Source organism: Mus musculus, chromosome 7, assembly GCF_000001635.26.
Source record: "Mus musculus strain C57BL/6J chromosome 7, GRCm38.p6 C57BL/6J".
Lineage (NCBI taxonomy): Eukaryota > Metazoa > Chordata > Mammalia > Rodentia > Muridae > Mus > Mus musculus.
In genome coordinates this window covers 72,782,192-72,805,894 of record NC_000073.6, presented here as the reverse complement: position 1 = coordinate 72,805,894, position 23,703 = coordinate 72,782,192, and the positions used below count along the sequence as shown (strand labels likewise).

The window sequence follows — 23,703 nt, the reverse complement described above, 5'->3', positions numbered from 1 at the left end:
AGGGCCTCTCCTCCCATTGATGACCAACTAGGCCATCCTCTGCAACATATATAGCTAGAGCCACAAGTTCCACCATGTGTTTTCTTTGATTGGTGGTATAGTCCCAAGGAGCTCTGGGGGTACTGGTTAGTTCATATTCATGTTCCTTCAATGGGGCTTTAGTCCCCTTCAGCTCCCTGGGTATTTGTCTGGCTCCTTCATTGGGGACCTTGTATTCCATCCAATGGACGGCTGTGAGCATCCATTTCTGTATTTGCCAGGCACTGGTAGAGCTTCACAGGAGACAGGTATATCAGGCTCTTGTCAGCAGGCTCTTGTCAGCAGGCTCTTGTTGGCATCTGTCTAATGTCTGGGTTTGGTGGTTGCTTATAGGATAGATCCCCAAGTGGGGCAGTCTCTGGATGGTCATTCCTTCAAGGTCTGCTCTGAACTTTGACTCTGTAACTCCTTCCATGAGTATTTTGTTCCCCATTTTAAGAAGGAATGAAGTATCCACACTCTGGTCTTCCTTCTTGAGTTTTGCAAATTGTATCTTGAGTATTCTAAGTTTCTGGTCTAATATGCACTTATCAGTGAGTGCATATCATGTGTGATCTTTTGTGATTGGGTTACCTCACTCAGGATGATATCCTTCAGATCCATCCACTTGTCTAAGAATTTTATGAATTCATTGTTTTTAATAGCTGAGTAGTACTCCATTGTGTATATGTACCACATTTTCTGTATCCATTCTTCTGTTGAGGGACATCTGGGTCCTTTCCAGCTTCTGGCTATTATAAATAAGGCTGCTATGAACATAGTGGAGCATGTGTCCTTATTACGAGTTGGAACATCTTCTGGGTATATGCCCAGGGGAGGTATTGCTGGATCTTCCTGTAGTACTATGTCCAATTTTCTGAGGAACCACCAAACTGATTTCCAGAGTGGTTGTACCAGCTTGCAATCCCAGTCATTTATTGAATAACCAATTTACTGGGCATCCTGTGTTTTGCTCATCTATAGGTTTCTTTTCTGCTCAAGGTAGCCACAAAGGGGTCTTGAGTTGAGAGAGTTTTCTTCTTCTAGAAATAACACGGTAAAGTAATGAGAAAGACAGGGCAATAGAAGAATGCTAACACTGACTATGTTAGAGAGGGAATGGATCTAGACCATGTTTGTAAGTGGTTTCTGTCCTCACCAGAATAAGACAACCACTCCACATTCCCATGCATTTAGTTTCTGTATCCAGGGGAGACCATTGCCAAATACCAGCAACCAAACGCCTAACTTTATAATTCAACAAAAATATGTTACAGATAAATCCTACTGTGTATTTGCTATGAGGAAACCAATAGGAGATATGAGGATTAAATTAAGCTACCAACTTCTACATTAGTGGAAAGATGAAGAAATAGAGGGATGAAGAGAAGAAGGAGAAGAAAGAGAAAGGGGAAAAGAAGCAAGAGGAGAGCAACAAGGGGGAGGAGAAGGAGGAGGAAGAGAAGGAGGGTCTGGGCAGTATCCATGTGATTTAAATATCTTGACCTTGTTCACAGATGGAGAGAGGGAAAAAAATGCCAACAAAATTTTTTTCCTTGTGCTTTAAAACCAGAACCTAGCTCTCACATGGAATTTTGGCTGACTTATAGTATACATTGGGAAAAAACCCCCACAATTTCAAATTACTGTTTGAAGAAAGACAGGTTCACTCTATGCCTATGCCTGAAGGTTTTACCACAGTGAAGGTCGAGGTGAATGAACAAGAACGCACAGCATGCACAAATAAATATGCCACCCTGAAGCTATATGCTTCATAAATAACAGCATAAGGATTTGCAAATCACTAGACATACAAAATTAGAAAATGGTATTCCACGTTTAAATACATGAAAACATAGTAAGTGGTAATAAAATCACAGTACATCTCAGAACAATAACCTGGAGCCTCCATATCTGAAAATGAGGATAAAACTGGAAACAGATTTAAATATTGATACTTATGATTAGAAACCTAGAAGATGATGCTCATAAGACCACCTAGAATGCTGTCAGAAACGCCGACTCGGTGAAACACCAGAAAGAGGTGTTCCTAGCTAGAAAGACCGGTGTCAGAAGATAGATAGACTTTTATTAAAAGTTGCAGGCTGAGGTAGGAAATGGGGGGAGGAAACGTCCATCTGCAGAAAGATTACAAACAGCTAAACATTTTTCAAAGCTGTTTAAAAGAATGAACTTTAGTGTTGCAGGATTTTTCTCTGTCCAGTTACATTAGTACAGAGGAGGCCTCTGATTTGACAGGGAAAAGGGAGGCGGAGCTAAGAGGGCAGAGACAGAGAGTGTCTCAGAGAAAGCGATAAAGAAGAATGGAGGCTGATGTGTTGATTTCATAAGGATAAAAAAATTGTAATAAAGCTTTTATCATTATCAATTGGCTCTGAAATGATCGTATTGGTAGCTTGTAAATTGTGATTTTTCTGATACATAAATCTGATTGGTGAGCCATAATCAAGTTTTAAGAGATTTGATTGTACTGGGTAATGAGGTATTGAGATGACTGACCATGGGGTGCATGAGGCGTTGCGTTGCATGGTAGCAAGAGGTACTGGGGTTGCGTGGTAGCAAGAGGGAGTTGGTGGGCAGAGAGACCACCCAATTGAATTCATTCGGCTGGAGCCCTGTTGGTGGGTTGAGAGAAGCAGGAGTGTGGAGAGTTGGAGCGTTCATTTTTTTTTTTTTTTTTTTTTTTTTTTAGTATTTCCCGCAACACTTTAGATTTTGGTAGGATGATGGAATCTGAGGAGAATAAACAGATTAATACAGAATAAAGGACTAGGAAGCACAGCAGTTCAATAGACCCAACTGTTTGTAAGGAGCAAAATTTGTTCTCTCTCTCTCTCTCTCTCTCTCTCTCTCTCTCTCTCTCTCTCTCTCTGTGTGTTGTGTGTGTGTATGCACACACATGGCACTGAAGATTAAACCTAGGGCTTTACACATGAGAAGGATACTCCCTCTGCTGAGCCACCCCCCAAAACATAACTAAAACGTAGACATAAATAAAGGCTGAAATTTTAAAAAATGAAATGGCATATGCTGATTAAAATTCTGGTGTTGTTGAATAAATATCAATCAAGTAAAGTAAAAAGCAAGAAGTACTGTTGAAGATATTTTATAATGCTAAAAGGATCAATTCAAGGGCAGGGTATGAAACTGTAATAATATTTACCTAATATTATTTCAAATTGCATGAGAGCAAGTTGGCAGAGAATTAATGAGTGCAGCACCTTGGAGATATTTTGCAGGAATGCTGAGTGAGTGCGCCTTTTTTTTTTTTTTTTTTTTTTTTTTTTTTTTTTTTTTTTGCTTAAAAAGATACCCTTTGTCTGAAAAGACTATAATGAACCCTTAAGATGGGCTGCTGTCAGTGCCTCCGGAACCTGACAGGAGGCTGAGATGGGCAAGGGGTAGGTGTCAGCTTGTGCAACAGTGAAGGAAAAATACTTGGAATCACTGAAGAAGGTGATGAGGGAGCTTTTCAGAAGGAAGAAGACAATATCAGAAACTCAGAAAAGCAGCTGTGAATAAAAAGCAAAAGAATATAATTATATTTTAATAGAAGATCAGTCTCAGGAGGGCAAATATGATTTGTGAAGGCTAAGTATGAAAAAATTTACACAATACACAAGTCAAAGTGAAATATAGGGTTAGTGCTGCAGCATTTTTGAATTATAAGAATAAAATTTCTAATGTTAATTGATAAAATACTACATTCAATAGGGAATAACAGTTTAAACCTGCTAAATATTAGTTTATAACTACTAAAAACGGTTTAAAATTCTATAAAACTAGTGAGATCGTAGAGGGTAGTATAAGAAAAGCCACTTACTTGAGAGCAGAGCATAAGAAATTGCACTAGAGATGAATTGAGAAATAAAAGTGTAAGAGTAAATAACTGCAAAACCAATTACTAGTTTTCATTGAAAAATGATCAAACATTTAATTTTAAAAAGCAAAACATTAGGCTAGATTAAAAATAACTGCTTGGTGATTTTAAGAGACACAGGGCTCATTTCATTTATGAATTTGAAAAATAAAAAGATTAAAAAAATCAGTTAATGAAAATTCCAATGGAAAGAGAATGATTTCAGTAGTTCAGACCATGCATTTTAATGTAATGAGTTTGCTTAAAGATCAGTGTTTTCTCCTCATAATAGAATATCTTGGTTAACAAGAAGTCAGAATATTCAAGTGTTTATGGTCTTATCCACACAGATACAAAATATCATCATAAGGAAAACATAAGAATAAACACCACTGTTATAATGTTAGGAGATAGTCATGGTTCCCTCAGTAGCTATTAGAACAGCCGACAGTCATTAAGGGTAAGGAATACACACATACATGGTTATTCTACCCAATCTAATTTACACACATAAAGCACTGCAGCAAATAGTCAGAAACAAATAGCACTTTCTAGAGGAGCAGGACTATTTATTAATAGTAAATAATAAACTCAGAAAAGCAACTGTGAATGAAGACCAAAAGTGTTGAAACATAATGCAAGTCACAAGGACAAATAACTGAGTTACTTACAGAAGTTTTTCTTCACACAGTGAAACTAATCTATAGCAGGCAATAAAAAAATCTGTATTAAATTAAAAATCAGCACTTGTAAGACACAAGTAGTATAACATAAAAAATTGGAAAACTGGTGTGAAGATTTAACTAAGAAGTAGGGAGATAGGGCAATATTGGAGAGAGAGAGGGGGAAAGAGGAGAGATAAATAGGATTACTTTTTTTTTAAATACAGAGAACCAAATTATTTTAGGTTTATATTAAACTATATTTGAATAAAGTTATGCCTCTTGGAGTGATAGTGCTCCCCCAAGAGCCACAGACTGACAAATACTCCAGTGACAGGCATGGGAAATCTCACTTGAACTTTCAGTCAAGGAAGTAGCCCAAGAAACTTTCCAAACAATGGAGGGCATTGCCATTGTTCTTGGTGGCCTTCCAGAACTTGAAGTATGTCCTCATTGCTGAAGTCACCACAGAGAGGACTTGGAGAAACCGAGCTGGAACTGATCAGGAAGTTTTCTCTGTGAGGACCAGTTCTCATGATATCCAAAGGTGTTTTGCAAGCTATCGAGGAAGTAAGATCAGATCAGTGGTCTTACCCAAGTGGATAGCCTATAAATCACAGCAATGACCAGCAGAGTAAGATATTCCCAGATGCAATAGTGGTACCCATCTTAGCAACAACCAACATCTGTCTAGTGGACTTAAGGTCCACTAAATATGAAAGAAGTCATGTCTGGTAATAAAAACCTAGCCAACTACTCATGGCTGATGAGGACATAGATTCTCGAGGAGACCCTATTATTGCCATTTTGCTAAAGCTATATGATTTCTAAATTGACTCAAGGCACTTATTTGTATCCCCACAGATGAATGTAGCTCTAATCCCTCATCAAAAATAAGGCTTCTTTTTGTAGGAGATGGGAAACATTATAGAAACTCAACAAACTCCAGAGATCAACTGACTGTGCGATGCCCAACCCAGTCACGAGATCTACAACTCAGCCTCTACACTTAAGGCCTGGGGAACCTCACAGTAGATGAGGAAGAAATATTTCAAGAGTTAGAGAACCAGAAAATATGCTGTGAGATTGTGTCTTCACTATATAACAGGGAATCCACGGGATCTCAAAAATGTGGTTTACTAAAACCTATACAATGACAATAGAAGTTGATATGTTAACATTGGTGGGGTTACCTAGATAAAGAACAGTAAGAAATGTATGGCTGCTGAGAGAGCAAGAATAATTCTTCTCCAGGGACAAGCTCCCCTCCTCATAGGTTATCTACTTCCAATCAATGATCCCTAAACAGATACACCTATGAGCAATACTACATGTACTCAGAAGGCTCTCTCTGTGTGTGTGTGTGTGTGTGTTTATGTGCAACAATAATTAAAGAATAAGAGGTCTCTAATCCTAGAGGCAGAGCTTAGGAGGACTTGGAGGGAGAGAGGGAAGAGGAGAAATGGTGTTAGTATAGTACATATGTATAAAATTCTCAAAATTATTTTTACATTAAAACAAGTAAAAATAATAATAAAAAAATCCTTCACAACATTCATGGATCAAAGTGGAAATTACATTGAATTCATTACTTTTTCTTTCTTTGCTAGTACACCGAACTCCTGATGTCAACAAATTTAGGAAGGAAGAGTTCATTTGGGCTCATGGTTTGAAGATGTAGCCCATGACTGTGGGTTAGGCATGGTGCTAGACATGGATGGCAGCTATAGCAATGGCTACGATGTTGGTACTCAGGAAGCAGAGTACTCAGGCTATAGCTCAAAAGATAGATTCTAGCTCTCATAAAAGCTATTTCCTCACGGTAGATCCCACTTCCTAAAGATTCTACAACTTTCTAAAACAGTAGGCATAAGCTCTTCAAACACACGAGCCTGTGGGGGTACATTTTATATTCTAAGCACAACACAGAGCACTAGAACACATTTTGAAGTAAATGATACAAGAGGGAAAAAAAAGATGGATGCAGACATCTTTTCAATGAGAGACACATGCAGCCATTATTTCGAAAATATTTTTACAAGCCTGAAATCAGCTATTCAAGCATCTCTCTCAATGATGTAGAAAAACTTACAAAAACTAAATTTTTACAAAGGAATGAAATCATATAGGAATAAAGTTAAAAATGAACATATAGCAGAAGGCTCAACAAATCTAAGCAATAGTGCTTGCCATAAGATTATCACAGCCAAAATTTCCATAATGGAGCAACCAAGAGAAACAAGAAGATGAGACTCAATTATAAATACAGGGATTAATTCTGCTTATCACTGCTCAGATATAACAGTACTAAAAAAGAGCATTAGAAGAAAAATAAACTGTTAGGAAATGTAATCTATATCCCAATATATTTGAATTTGTTCATTTAATGGGTACACTTCTAAAGTGAACATTTGCATAATGTAATATCTACTAAAGAAATTCAATAAATTTATTCAAATCATCCTAGGAAGAGAATTACAAGCCAGAGAGTTTTGCTAGGGTTTAAAACCATACTCCAAACATTTATTAGTGAGCTTGCATCAGCACTGTACAAATTTTTGTGGAAAAAAAAAAAGGGATGATTTTCCTACCTTATTTAATAAGGGTTACTTAAATATCATATAGTTCAAATTATATACATAATATTCTACTGAGAATCTACTAGTCTACAGGAATTGCAATAAAAAGAGAGGAAATATTATAGTTTCTTCTCTTGCAAGTTAGTGTGTAAATATAGACAAATTTAGAAATACATAAAAAGAATAGTATATGAAAATCACGTTTACTTAATTTTAGGTTAGCAAGGTTGGCTTCAGTGAAGTAGCTGGATATAAAATTAACTCAAACAATTCAATGGCCTTTCTCTACACAAAGTATAAACAAGCTGAGAAAGAAATTAGGGAAACAACACCCTTCTCAATAGTCACAAATAATATAAAATACCTTGGAGTGACTCTAACTAAGGAAGTGAAAGATCTGTATGATAAGAACTTCAAGTCTCTGAAGAAAGAAATTAAAGAAGATCTCAGAAGATGGAAAGATCTCCCATGCTCATGGATTGGCAGGATCAACATTGTAAAAATGGCTATCTTGCCAAAAGCAACCTACAGATTCAATGCAATCCCCATCAAAATTCCAACTCAATTCTTCAACGAATTAGAAAGAACAATCTGCAAATTCATCTGGGATAACAAAAAACCTAGGATAGCAAAAACTCTTCTCAAGGATAAAAGAACATCTGGTGGAATCACCATGCCTGACCTAAAGCTTTACTACAGAGCAATTGTGATAAAACCTGCATGGTACTGGTATAGCGACAGAAAAGAAGACCAATGAAATAGAATTGAAGACCGAGAAATGAACCCACACACCTATGGTCACTTGATCTTCGACAAGGGAGTTAAAACTATCCAGTGGAAAAAAGACAGCATTTTCAACAAATGGTGCTGGGACAACTGGTGGTTATCATGTAGAAGAATGTGAATTGATCCATTCCTATCTCCTTGCACTAAGGTCAAATCTAAGTGGATCAAGGAGCTCCACATAAAACCAGAGACACTGAAACTTATAGAGGAGAAAGTGGGGAAAAGCCTCACAGATATTGGCTCTTTGATTTTTTATAGCATAATTTGTCACAGCATCCAAAATATCAGATAAGCATGAGTCTATTGAATATATATGTTCTTTATAAGGAAAAGCATTTTTAAATTAGAGAAAATCAATGAAATAGAGGAATATTATATCATGATGCAGTTAAAAAGTCAGTATTTTGGAGATAGTATTTTTCTCTAACGTGATCTAAAGAGTTACTGTAGATTTTATCAAAATCCCAACAGATTGCTTTGTCATACAGAAACTGGGTAGTTGAGCCAAAAAGTTACATGAAAATGAAACAACAGAGAAGATGAATTTGAAGAACATGTGTTAGCTTCCTTTAGGTCTATTTCAGCTCAGGAGATATTCAGTAATTAGGATAATATATTATAGCTTAGGTAGATATATAGAACAATAGAATGAGGCAGACTGGATGCCAGACATCAACAAGACTTCTTTGCCCTGTCTAATGTCTTGTAGGCATTACTGTTACCCAAATTATTTCTGAGTCTCCTCAAACACACAGAGGCTAATACTTTGCTCCATTTCTTTTTTTTTATTCTTTAATTAATTAATTTACTTTTTAAACTCCATATTTTATTGCCCCACCCCATCCACTCTCTGACTGTTCCACATCCCACCCCACAACCTGTCTCCACGTGGATGTCCCCACCCAGCACCCCACATGACCTCTAAACTCCCTGTGGCCTCCATTCTCTTGAGGGTTAGGTGCATCATCTTTGAATGAACACAGACCTGGAAGTCCTCTACTGTATGTGTGTTGGGGGCCTCATATCAGCTGGTGTATGCTGCCTACTTGGCGATCCAATGTTTGAGAGATCTTGGGGTTCCAGAATAATTGAGACTGCTGGTCCTCCTATAGGATTGCCCTTCTCCTCAGCTTCTTTCAGCCTTCCCTAAATCAACAACAGGGCTCAGCAGCTTTTGGTTAGGTGCAAATATCTGGATCTGATTCTTTCAGTTGCTTGTTGGGTCTTCTGGAGCACAGTCAAGCTAGGTCCCTTTTTGTGAGTGCTCCATAGCCTCAGTAATAGTGTCAGGCCTTGGGACCACCCCTTGAGCTGGATCCCACTTTGGGCCTGTCACTGGAACTTTTTTTCCTCAGGCTTCTCTCCATTTCCATCCCTGTAATTCTTTTAGTCAGGAACAATTATGGGTCAGAGTTGTGACTGTGGGATGGCAACCCCATTCCTTACTTGATGTCCTGTTTTTCTGCTGGAGGTGGGCTCTATAAGTTCCCTTTCCCTACTGTACTACATTTCATCTAAGATCTCTCCCTTTGAATCCTGAGAGTCTCTCACCTCTCAGGTCACTGGTGCATTCTAAAGGGTCCCCCCAACCTCCTATCCCCAGAGGTTGCCTGTTTTCATTCTTTCTGTTGGCCTTCAGGGCTTCAGTTCTTTTCCCCCACCCAATACCAGATCAGGTTCCCCTCTCCCCCTGTATCCCCTCCCCCCATCCACTTTCCATCTAGGTTCCCTCCCTCCCTCCCTCCCTCCCTCCCTCCTTCCCCACTTGTGATTGTTTTCATCTTTCTCCCAAGTGGGACTGAGATGTCTTCACTTGGGCACTTCAGCTTGTTGACCTTTTTGAGTTCTGTGGATTGTATCTTGGGTATTCTGTACTTTTTTTTTTTTTTTTTTTTTTTTTTGGCTAATATCCACTTATTAGTGAGTACATACCATGCATGTCCTTATTTTCTAGTTCCATCTATTTGCCTGCAAAACTCAGGATGTCCTCATTCTTAATACTTGAGTAATATTCCATTGTGTAAATAAGTCACATTTTCTGTATCCATTCTTCTGTCTTGGGACATCTGGGTTGTTTCCAGCTTCTGGCTATCACAAATAAGGCAGCTTTGAACATAGTGGAACACTTGTCCCTGTGGCATGGTGGGACATCTTTTGGGTATATTCCTAGAGTGGTATTGCAGGGTCTTCAGGTAGATCTATTTCCAACTTTCTGAGGAACCTCCGGATTGATTTCAGGAGTGGTTGTACCAGTTTGCAATCCCACCAGTGGAGGAGTGTTCCTCTTTCTCCACATCATTTCCAACATGTGTTGTCACTTGAGGTTTTGATCTTAGCCATTCTTACTGGTGTGTGGTGGAATCTCAGGGTTGTTTTGATTTGTATTTCTCTGACCACTAAGGACTTTGAACATTTCTTTAGGCGCTTCTCAGCCATTTGAGATTCCTCAGTTGTGAATTCTTGGTTTAGTTCTATACCCCATTTTTTGATTGGGTTGTTGAGTTTTTTTGGTGATTAAGTTCTTGAGTTCTTTATATATTTTGGATATTAGCCCTCTATCAGATGTGGGGTTAGTGAAGATTTTTCCCAATCTGTAGGTTGCCGATTTGTCTTATTGATGATGTCCTTTGCCTTACAGAAGCTTTCCAGTTTCATTTATCAATTGTTGATCTTAGAGCAAAAGCCATTGGAATTCATTTTAGGAAATTTCCTTGTGTCAATGAGTTCAAAGCTCTTTCCCACTTTTTCTTCAATTAGAGTCGGTGTATCTCATTTTATGTTGAGGTCCTTGATCCACTTGGACTTGAGCTTTGTACAAGGTGACAAAATATGGGTCTATTTTCATTCTTCTACATACAGACAGCCAATTAGACCAGCACTATTTATTGAAGATGATTTCTTTTTTCCATTGCATATTTTTGGTGTCTTTATCAAAGATCAAGTGTCTGTAAGTGTGTGGTTTCTTTTGAGTTTGGGTGTAGTCATGAGGCTTGCTTTGGCTGGGTGAACTGAGAACATCTGTGATTTGAAGGCATTTCCAGGTTTAAATTCTAACAAGTAAGGGTGGTTCCTGAGTTCTGTATGAGAGAGCAATTGGTACGTAGATCAGACTCTCTGGTAGAAATCTAACAATTGTGACACTGCCTGCTGGCAAGGGCTGTGTCTGAAGCTCAAAGTACAGTGAGTGGCAGGATGGAGAATTGTCAAGCTGGTTGCCCTTAGAAGGCCGAGTTCAAACCAAATAACAATGACTTTGTGGTTAGAGGAGAAGTGCTAGGAACAGGGCTATGTGATGGGAGCTATCACTGTATTTGACAAGTTGTAAGAAAAAGATTAACCAAAATAAATGGACAGTTTACCAGCAGGAAAGAAAAAGACATCTCAGAGTCATGTAGGATAAAAAGAATCAAAAAAAGACTTCAAGTTAACACAGTAAGAGACAGAGCTAAGCGTGACAAATGGCGAATGAAAACTCAGTTATAACTAAGGGACAAATCAGTGATTGGGGTGCCTCACAGTAAAAATCTAATTAAGAGGTGGCTTAACCTCATACATCTAGACAAATGGGCTCAGATTAATGATATTGAATACATGGCTTTTCCATTAAAATCTAATAAATTCAGGGTATCTGGCATTAAAAGAGAAAGCGAGTGTTAGTGGCAAAATGGAAAAAAATTAAAGATTAAAAAATATGCACGGAGCAGAAGTGTGGGTGGGGCTGCTTATGGGACAAACTGTCCTGACTCTATAGCTTAATTCTTCTACGAGAATCACGTTTTGATGGTGGACTACTGTGCTGGGTTATTCAATTCTCAGATACAAGGCTCATTGGGCAGCTGACTGAGAAAGATCTTTAACTCCCAGGAGGTCAGAGTTTCAGATGCCCGCTGGCAAATGAAAAGGAGGAACACTGGTTGTGACTCATAATCCCAGTTATTCAGAAGGCTGACACAGGGAGTTCGCACATTCAAGGCCTTTCTGGTTCACATCGTGAGTTCAAAGTCAGCTTAGGTCTCTTAATGAGTCCTTGAAAATAATGAAAGAACATGAAAAGAAGGATAGGGATACAGCTCAGTGGGAGTGTCCCCACTCTCACAGTAGCTTGCCTTGAATCCTCAGCACTGTAAATGACACAAAAAACTTCCAGCTAGACACAGCTTAAAGGCAAAGGCTAGAAGAATAAGAGAGCAAAGGGTTCATCTGTCTCAGAGAGAAACATCGGTATACATCGTTAGGATAGCTCCAAGACTCCATGTTCAATATGATTTTGGAGTTATCACTGCTGTGTAGCCACCTAGTACCCATCTGAACAGCACTGTTGGCTGTGTCATCCTGTTCTTACCCTTGAGTCATGGGCTGGTATATTATGTGTGAAACTTGAGAACACAAGAATATAAGTATTCAGACCCCATCAGCATCAGTGTGGGCTGTGAACCAGTCACGCCACTACTTTGGCCATTTGGTAAAAGGTGATCCAGTCCTCTGTGCTCTGCATTCCGTGTCTGTAAAAGGTGAATTTAACTAAACGATCAAACAAGCAGCACTTCATGGTAGAAGTGACATTTGCGCAGGGACTGACAAACAAATGTTTTAATTTCCAATGATGACACTGCAAGCGTTAGCTCCTCCTAAAAAGCTCTAGTTAATTAGTTAGTTAACTAGCTAGCAAGACAGATTTGGAGACAGGATCTCAATATGTAGTCCAGGCTAAATTTAAACTTGCAATTCTCCTGCCGCAGCCTCCCAAGTGCAGAGACTACAAGTGCACACCATACCCAGCTATGGTAATCGTTTTAAATCTAGCAGTGATCCTCTTTTTACCTGGTGTGCTTGGCCAGTAGCAAAACCTCCTCTGACCTCAAAGCTATACTGTGATTTAACATTGTTTGGAAAGAGCGCCCTGGAATTTTGTTTTCTTTACCCACACTTGAGTGTCACTTCTCATCCTGTATCTGCATACACTTCTCAGGCTCTGCAGAAAAGTGACAGCCATTTCTCGAGATGTCACACTTTGCTGCCTTTGAAAGTACAGGTAAATATGCGTGACGTTACCTGTGGTCGCAGTCATTTCTTTAATGTTGATGGTAGTGCCCCTTCTCATTCCCTCTCATGTTTCCCTGGGCTGCAAGCAGGTAATAGAATTTAGCTTCACATGCCTGTGAAGTGAGTGGCTAGTGAGCAAAATGCCTTGACTGGGTCACACTTCCTGACTTTGAAGGAGTGTGTGAGCATGTGTATATGTGGGTTTGTATGTGTGTGTAACTTATGTGTGTATGAATGTGCAAGTGTGTGAGTGTATGTGTGATGTGTATATGTGTGTGTGAGTGTGTATGAGAGTATGTGTGTGAGTATACATATGAATATGAGTGAGTGTGTGTGTGTGTGTGTGTCTGTGTGTATGTGTATGGTATGCCTGCATGTGAATGTGTGAGTGTGTGAGTGTATGTGTGAATGTGTGTGCATGTGAGTGTATGGTTGAATATGAATGTGTGTGTGTGTGTGTGTGTGTATGTGTGTGTGAGTTGTGTATGGTTGAGTGTATGGTGTGTGTGGTGTGAGTGTATGGTTGAATATGTGTGTGTGTGTGTGTGTGTGTGTGTGTATGAGACCCATCAGGAATCACTGAGGAAATGCATGTTAGCTGTAAAAATGCAGTGATCACTATTGCCTCCCTCAGAATTTGAAATGCGATAATGGAAAGTGATTGTGTAAGTCAGAATCTGGAAAGCTTAGGGTGTTAGACATTAATGCATATATTTAATAATTTTACATGAATACACGTTTGACTTCATTTACACCTATGCCTCATGCGTATCTGGTACCTATAGAGGCCAGAAGATTCCCTGAAACTGGAGTTGCAGACATGTAAGTTATAAGTTGTGAGCTACCATGAGGGCACTGGGAATTGAACTCAGACCCCTGCAAGAGCAGCCAGTGCTCTTAACTGCTGAAGCATCCCTCCATCCTCCAAAGCATAGATTGCCCTCCCCCCCCCCCCAATTCACATTGCTTGCTTGCAATTTGCTCCATTATGAGGAGAAAAAGTGGGATGGTGAAAAGCAATGACCTACATCAAAACCTTAAGGAGGGACCAGTGGAGGAAAGCACCCTGTCTCCAGCATTGCTAGTTTCTCCTCTCCTGTAATTTGGATATTTGTAAAATGAACTGTTTTGTCCTCCCCTTGTTAACATTATATAGCTGAATGGAGACTCATCTAGTTAGTATGCTCAATGTAGCAACTAACTCAGAAGGATGGGAAAGTGGTTACAAAATTTGGCCTTTGAGGCTCTGGCTTGGGTTTTCCATAATTGGATACAAATACAAGGCCTGGAAGGGAATTACTGTGAGATTTAGCATGGCGTTATTTAATCATGTATTTAAATGGAGGAATTTTGTGGGTACCAGGAAACCGCAGGATTGGAAAGCGTGTAGTTACAGAAGCACAGCCTACCACCTGTATTCTGTGCCTGCTCACCTGGAATGTAGATTTTACCAACTTAACTTTGGTCTCTCCATTCTTTATTAGTATGTTAGGGAATGCGACGAAGCATGGTCCTGCCAACACATGACTTTAGACTCCTGGTCTCTGGAACCACGAGATAGCATTTCTCTGTTATTTCTAGCCATTTACTTTGCCATACAGATATCCCCCACAAATGTGGGTGGAGGAAAAAATGAAGAGAGGAGCTAAATAAGCAGTTCACAAGAAAGATCCACACGTCAGTGACAGATCTATAGAGGGGCTTAAATCTATTTAGCATTAGGGAAGCATAGATTACAATCACACATAGTCCTACATCAGAATGCCTAATGGGAAAGAACGCTGTACCAAGGTTCAACGTGCAGTGATGAAGCAGAAGCCACTTTGAAAACCTCTTCAGCAGAACAGATTCAAACTGACTTGCAATCAAAAACCTTGCAATCCCACCCCAGGTGTGCACTGAATAGACTGCCACAAGCATGTTCATTTAAGGGCATGTACTGAACTTACACAGGGACTTCAATCCAAATGTTCTAGAATGTACTCGAAAGTTGAACTGTGGTGCTGTGTCAGTTAATAGTGAACTGAAGGCATCTAGAATCAACTAAGAGACAAACCCCTGGCCATGTCTTTGAGGGATTTTCTAGACTAGATTAATGGAGGTAAGAAGACATACTTTTAAGTCTGTTTGATACCACATGGGCTGGAGCAGGGCATTTAAAGGCTAGCTAAGTGTTAGTATTAGCTAGTTGCTTCCTGGCAGCAGACACAATGTGACCAGGGCCCTCAAGACTTCCTGCCACAGTGGAGTCCATCATCAAACTGTGAGGTGAATCCTGTTTCTCTTAAATTATTTTGAGCAGGTGTTTTGTCAAAGTAACAACAAAAGCAACTAACATAACTTCTTTGAACCTGTTGAGAGTCCAACACCTATTAGGAAAAAACACATATAATGTATCTAACCTACTAGACACAGCTAGTTTAGCAACTTAGTGCAGGAGAATATCAGTTGTTTGCTATGTGACACTCTGGCTGATTAATGCTATACCTCTTTCTTTTGCTAAGCATAAAGAGTGCCATTCTACCATCATCTGTTGTTTAAAAGGGTCAAATCCAAAGAACCATCCTACAGCAGAATTGGCTTACATCATAGGTGAGGGCCATCTCTGCTTTGTTACAGCATCTCAGAGAAACTCCAGTAGACAGTACAGTGGATGTCTTGATGTAAATGCAACCATATCCAGGCTTTTCAAGGTCTCTCTGACGCATGGGAATGTGAAACAAGACATCAATTTCTAAAATACGACTTACACGCAGATATGAGCTTGATGCTAAGGAAACCCCCATGGGACACATAAAAGGGTTTTCAGAGGAGATGGCTTTTGTGATAAGATGCTTTTTGTGAAAGGACAGCATTGCATTTGCCTACAATCACAGGATATAAGTGATTGTTCCAGAGATGACAATCTCATGTTAGAGAGAGATGAAGAATGCAGTCAGAGGAACAGTTCCTACTTAGCATATGAGAGTCCTGAGAAGGAATTAAAGCGAATGCTTTATCAGGCTAGCTACAGATAGGGTTTTACATATCAAAGTTGAGCTTCAAACTCACTAGCTGTTTTGCTGAGGGTGACTTTGGACTTCTGCTCTTTCCACCCTTATTTCTAAAATGCTGGGATCACAGGTGTGTAATGCCACATCTGATTTATTTGGAACTTGAGGGGCCAACCCAGCTTTATGAATATTAGAAACGTGTCCTGCAAACCAAAGTACATTATCAGCTCCTCTCTGCTCCAGTGAATCTAAATAGAACATCAACTTATTTAAGTCTCAGCAAGTTTATATATCTATTATCATCTGCACCAATAAATAAACATTCAAGAGTTTAACCCAAAGGCTTCTCAAATGGTGACTAGGAGCAAACAATATACCTGTTATATCTCACAGTTTATGATCTATGCCTTTTTAAGGTCATAAACATAATTTCCACCCCCTAATTACAATGATCTTCAAAACTGAGTTTGCTTTATTCTCTTCTTGAGTGGATTGCAACTCTTTCTTTGCACATGAATCTTCTCTGATTTGAAAAGTAAGAGCTGCTGCATTGAGCCCCACCCACAGACACTCCCAGGGCTGGATGCAGAGGACTGGTCATATTTGGCTGTTGGGTTTTTTTTTGTTTGTTTGTTTGTTTGGTTTTTTTTGTGGAATGGAACCTGTTCGTGAATTTAAAATTAGTGGATATTGACCTGATTCAAGTAAATATGCTTTTATTTTTAAACCTATTCCATATTCCTATAATTTATCAGGTGGATACAAGATAAACAGACAGTCACTATTCTTTGCAGGTGTCATGCATTTTCTTTATTTACTCATTTTCTTACCATATTGGCATTAAGCATTCAGATATCTTCCTGGAAACATTTACTGATGAACAAGTTTAGAAAATATAATACCAGCACCAACAATAAGCAACTTGCCTTTAGCTCTTCTAGCCTTAGATAGGTTAGAATGTTGTCCTAGTCCAGCAGAGCCTAGGAAGACAAGATGAGTAGATGGACTGTGGTCTCTAGATCCACTCTCGCAAAGGAAAAGGACATTAAGGGACAGCCAAGTAAACATTGCTACGGCAAGGCCTTTAGTTGACAGTTGATGTATTGATGCTGGCTTATTCATTATGACAAGTGCACCTGTATAATTTAAGGCATGAATAGCAAGGGGGAAACTAGATATATGTCCCATGGGACTCTCTGTAGCTGCTTAGGCATTTTTCTATAAATCTAAAAGTATTCTGAAAATAAGGGTTAAAAAAATGCAATTGATGTATTGGCTGTTGCCTTTCCATCTGGGCAATTCCTCTGCCCCTTAGCTTGGATTCTTGACTTTTTGTTAGAGATTTTTCTGTGATTTAGAAGGAGCCAAGTTAGATGGCTTGGGGCAGCTTGGATTGGAAACAGCTGAATTCTTGTCCCAGGGTGTCTCTGTCAAAAGTGAGAAATTGATGGATGGGAACAAATGAGGAAGAGCCCCTCCCCGGACCCTCCCATGGAAAAGTGAGAAGCATTCGAGGCTCCTGCCAAGAGGCCCTAAGGGAAATTCTTTCCCAAGATAAAATTTATTGACTAAAAATAACTCAGTCTCTGTCAGAGATAATCTGAAAAGCAATACTGTGTGGTGCATATATCACAAAGTCCCCTGGGAGTATTTTCAAGATGAATACCTGAAAGAATAAATTTTCCCTATTTTTCTAACTGAAATTTGTTTTTTTTCCATGTAAAGTAATACACAATCATTGTTCAAGGATATGAAAATACTAAAATTAAAACAATAACAAAAATAAAGCAGAAAAATATTTTGTTAAACCAGACAACTCTTAACATTACACAAACACACACATATGTACACACACACACACATATATATATATATATATGTGTGTGTGTGTGTGTATATATACATATAAATATATATATATATATAAACACACACATATATATGATAAGTCTTGATAGAATTATCACTTCTGAAAACATTACCTAAAATAAGTTACTTTTTCCCTACACTTCTTTTTCTTCAAGTTTGTTTCTATCATTCTCCATGAGCCCTTTTATCAGATCAATGCAAAAACCAAGGAAAGCCATTTTTCTGTACACGTGCTGTGAATTTCTTTTATTCCTAATTTTCTTAGCGTATAGGTAGATACACATCTTGGAAACTTAGCTATCTTTCTTCCGGGGACTATCTAGTAACCAACATGAAAACACACCTTTAGTGTAGCCTTCTTGATATGAGTTGCAGCTCAGATCCTCTTCTGAGGGTTTTTCTTTTCCTTCCCTGCCCCTCCATAGCTGCTATCTGTAAAGGCATTATCAAAGAATAAGGGGTTCTAGGAGAAACTCAAGAACATCTCCTGTGCAGTGCCAAAGGCTGGAAATTGGAGGCAAAGAGCCACATGTACCAGATGCCTGTGGGTGTAACCTCCTACAGGGCAATTGGAGAACTCACTAGAGGATTTTGTGTCTCATCAACCCCCTTACACGCATCTTGCCTGTTCTCATTAGCTTTTGTCTACTCTATGAGAATTTTGCTGCCTCTGCCTTGAATATTAAAGAGGAATGGTTGCAGTATGTGTTCAGATAGTGTGTCTTTACTCAAGACAAAGAAAAAAAAATTACAGGCCAGGAGTTGTGGTACACATTGTATTCTGAGAAACTCGGAAGGCAGAAAAGTGTCTGTGAGTTCGAGGTTAGCCTGGTGGATTTCAGGCTCCTTGGTATAATTATGATTCTGTGTAATTATGGTTCCTCTGCCTAAACACTTACATATGAATGTGTTGCTCCTCAAGGGCAGAGAACAGCTTTTGGGAGTCAGTTCTCTCCTGTCATCATGTGGGTTCAGGAATGAAACGGCATTGGTGACAGGCATTACCAGCCACTGAGATATCTCAATGGCTCTTGGCTAGGTTTTTAAAAATTCAGCATTTTTCTTATATGAATCCAATGTACTCAGATCATATTCACTCTCACTTGTCAGCTCAACTCATCACAGATCCACGCTCCATTTTCTAACTTTGGTTCATTTGTTCATTCATTCATCCATTCATTCATTCATTGTATTTTTTATCACCCAGCATACCCAATTTGTGTGTGGGTATAGAACCATCCATCAGACCATGGTCAACCTACCAGGGGCACATCCTTAATGAAAACTGACTCCCCCTTCTCCAGAAGCCATAAATTGTCAAATGCTCCTATGCTAGGTGTGAGGCTCAGGGACCCATTCTCCTCTCAAGCTGCGATGTTGACACAATTGGCCTTGTACAGGTCGTGAGCAGGCAGCCACAGCTGCTGTGGATGCATGAGTGTAATAGTTCTGTCATGTCCAGAAGATATAGTTTTGTTCTGATTCTTCCTGACCTTTGTCTCTTACAATTTTTCTACCCTCTCTTCCACAAATGGTCCCTGAGCCTTGGGGGATGGGTGATGATACAGATAACCTTCTTGTGGCTGAGCTCTCAGCAGACACTTATGCTCTGTAGTTAGGCAAGCCACGAGTTTCTGCATTAACCACCCATCCACTGCACAAAGAAACTTCTCTGATGATGTCTGAGAACTGCATTAATCTGAGTACAGAAATACAGATTTAGAGGGCAGTTTGAAGGGCAACGACAAATAGTAGAGAGGCAGGGCATAATTGATGAGAGGGATGGAAGGGTGGAGAGTAGAGGAAGTATATCTAATAATAAAGATATTTGAAAAAAAGCCATATGGAAACACTATTTTGTAAGTTTCACGCATATATTTTTCACATAAAAGAATTTAATTGGAGTTAGTATACACAGAGAATCGGGCTTCTTCTGGAAGACATATGTTGACAAATAAAAAGCCCAGTGGCAGGTCTAGGAAAGATAATACCTCTAAAGCTATTGGTCAAAGGTATCCCAGAGACACACTAGACAGTAAAGGCTGTTGTCAGTGCTCTTGGTTTATAGTAGAACTTGATGCTAAGGTCCTGTTGTTAAAGACACCACATACTTTGGTTACAAGACATGAAGACACCATGGTAATATTCACTAGGACGCCTCCTCTCTGCTGACAAGTTCTCATAGTACCGGAAGGTGTTAGGCAGACTTCTTGGGGGTAAAGTTATTAAAAACAGTTTTGCAAAGCTATAAAACCTATGCACTGCAGTAATAACACTGTGGTGAGATATGCTGATGTGCAGTAGTGGTACAGTTGTAATAGGGGTACCCAGCTGCTCTTTGGTAGGCTTTAAGTTCCATTCCCCAGGAGGAAGTGCATACCCGATACTGTAAATCTGGTAAAGGTCTCATGGGTTGGGATGCTCATCCGCCCTGGGAGTGAACCCATTGCTATTATTTTGATAAGTGGATATAGTATCAGAACATGGAAATTGGAATAGGCACCGTGAGACACAGAGAAGAAGGGACATTCTTATGAGAGCCTTTTGAATTCCAATTCCATCATTTAATATCTGCATGTTACTTTTTTAAGTTATAGGACTCTGCTGATTTCTGGAGTTTTTGGCATCAAGATTTGGAACAAATTGTGATTATGTCTTTCCTTAATTGTTTGAACAGTCTCTTTCGGGAAAACTGTCTGAAAAGGTGTGAGAATTATACACTCTATTCCTGGGAGGCAGGCATCTCTGGGGGCACCAAGCATCAGTCTTTTCCATGTGAGCCTCGGGAAAATTCCAATTACTTCTGGTCCATCATCTTCATAGCCTGATTGCTAAAGGGCCCAAGAAACACCCTTTAGAATGTCTTTGCTCTTGCCCAGATAGTAACAATACTACAAAGATTAAAACACCCACTACGCTCATACACTACTGACTGTGAGAGTGGAGTGGCATTGGAGAGCCTGGCATATATCCCGACACTTGCTTGCTGAAGAGCAAATGCCAGTTGCTTACACATTGGCTCCCTGCGTTTGCCTTTGCTCAGAGATAACTCCTTCTCATCCTCTCAACTTTACTGATAACTTCTTTTGTTGACATCATCAAAAATGTCTAACCTCCCATATGCACCTTCCAACCTTCCTTCAAATTTATGCCCTTGTTTTTCATCAATTCTTATTGCATGCATATGTGTATGTATGTGTGTATAATATACATCTATTCCCAAATATAGCCTGTTGAGTTCCTATAATGTTACTTGTGTGTATGTTTTTAGGGCTGACCATTTGGTTTTGGACAACCAATTGGTGATCTTCCCCAGGGAAGGTCCCCGTTCCTGATCCCAGTTTCCCCAGTTGCTGACAGTTCTTTGTGTAGGGTTGAGCCTGTGGGTATTTAGATATTTTTATTTGGATACTTGGTCTTTATTTAACTTTGGTCTGTTTACAGTGTTTAAATTTTATATACTTTAAGGGTTTTACTGCCAAGCAGCCCAAGCTAGATATTTAGTGTATGAATGTGTTGACCTTGAATAGATATAAAAAAATCAATGGATTAATTGATTTGATTAGTCAGGTTATTTTGATACATTGGTATTCTCATTTGCTTTCACTTTATTCTTAATTACCAGGAATAAAATGTAAAAATAAAGAATTTGAATAAAAAGGAGAACTGAGTGATTCTAAAATGGAAGGACCATGTCCCTGGCTTTAAAACATATCTTAAAGGCTGTTACTCATGGCCAATGATGAGTTTTACATAAAACTTCAAAGACCCAGTGATGAAACCGTTGACTAAGAACCAAGCTCAGGCAGGGGAAGATGTCTCAAAGCCTATGTGGTAAAATTTCTTCAGAGTCTGCTTGGAGTGTGACCTACATTGCATTAAAAATGAGTTTGTGTCCAGGATTACATCATCCCCTGAGAGGTCTCTGGGCTAAGGGTGAGAAGCCATGGAATGCCTTTCCTTTTAAGCTATAGGTTTTCCAACCTCATAGTATTTACATTTGTAATAGGTGATGAGAGAATTTCCAATAGTCTGTGTACATCTTGACCCAAACAGGGATTGACTTGAGGAGTCCCTGGCCGTATATGAATAGTTAGTGTTCATGCCCCTAAACCTATTCATCATTGGACAAGTCTGAGCTCATGTCTGCTTCTTAATATGTGAGATGTTCATAAGTCCTACCATTTCAACTGTGGTCAAAGCATTCTTTTAAATCATTAAATTATATAAGGGATTTTATCATAAAAGCCTTGGCCTTTGTAATTTATCATTCTGAAGATAGAGCATGCCTACGTGTTGTTGTAAAATAACCCCCAAGTAAATGTTCAACTCCCAGAAAGTGTGGTGGCTGCTCTAACAGAAAGATGTAACAAACAGAATTAACTTTCTGTTCTTTGGTGTGTGGGAATAGTCTTGTCTTTCAGTTAAAGGCTTTATATTAATTAAAGTTCAGTGGGCATGTTATAGATGCCCAAGGCTGTGTAATTGAATGAGCGATAAATTAATATTTTGAGAAACCTCAAGTGGGATCTAATTTTTAGCTGGTTTTGGGTAACTGTGGTTGTGCTCCTGCAGCAGAATCTGTCATTTCTGAAAGAGTCCTATATGTGGACATGAATGTCAAACAGTGTCCTTCCATTGCTGTAGCTTTATTCCAGCATCTGCTTCCTCTCTTCTCATCCCTTAAATGTGCATCAGAGTTTTCAACCATAAAGTTCCCAAGCTGCAGAGGGAGCTGGAGAAGTCACCCACATGATTGCACAGGTCTAGACAGCAATGTTGCTGAAATGGTTTACCAGGCTGTGGGAATTTCAGGGATGGGGACCTTGCCTCATTCCCTGGGACATTCAGTTTCCAAGGAGAAGGTTGATTTGAAGAACATATCTCAATCCATGAAACAAACATGTAACTTATTTTAATTTCACATTGTGGGGGATGGAGCCTGGTTTACACCCTGGTCTGATGAAGCAAGATGTTACTGCTGAACGCTCTGTGGCTTATGGTGGTACGCTCTGTGGCTTATGGTGGTTCACAGGTAACATCTGATCAGGAACATTTACTCTACTCTTGGTTGGGTTGAAATATTCAGACTCTGATCACTTTACAGGGCATTCAGGGTCTTCAAAGTCTATCTTCATCTTACATAGCTATACACTTTTGTCTCTGTTCTCTGAGATTACTAGACATCTTCACATCCGGACACAGTATTTGTTCATGTGTCCTTTTCTCTGTGCATTATTCTCCTTCTCATTAGCTACTGGATTCCTCTTCACTTCTCAGCCCTTTGGTCAGATCAATTGCCTTAAATATCTTCAACTGTACTCTTGTCAACCTGGAAAAGTGGCTCCTCTTATAATCCAGGACATGCTACTCAGTGTCTATGCTCTGCCTAGTTCCATACTATGGGAATGCAACTACTGTCTTAGGGATGGAGCCCTCTCTGAAATGGTGGAAATGGAAAGTAACTCAATAGTGGTAGTCTACCTGCTCAAGAGAAAGTCTTGCTGCTGTGACTTGGTGGTATAGATGAAGTTCCTTCCATGACTAGGGATATAGTAAAGCAAACAGTAGTCATATTGTTGTAAAAAGAGAAATTGCATTCAGGTAACGGACATGAGTTATGAAGGAAGATATGACACTAATTGTTTTCTAGTTCTGACTTTGTCATCGATCATTTCCTTCCTTCCTTCCTTCCTTCCTTCCTTCCTTCCTTCCTTCCTTCCTTCCTTCCTTCCTTCCTCCCTCCCTCCCTCCCTCCCTCCCTCCCCCTTCTCTCTCTTTCTTTATTTCTTAAATTTATTTATGTATTTTCGGTGGTAGATAAGTGACTAAAAATCTATTGGTAAAAACCAAAGGTGATCCTTAACTGTTTC

At 39.3% G+C, this 23,703-nt stretch overlaps 1 long non-coding RNA gene across 2 annotated transcripts in view; it reads left to right on the top strand.

Annotated features, from left to right (window-relative positions):
• Gm36865 overlaps positions 1 to 23,703 on the top strand; it is an 81,076-nt gene that overhangs the window by 20,752 nt on the left and 36,621 nt on the right. The window lies entirely within an intron of this gene.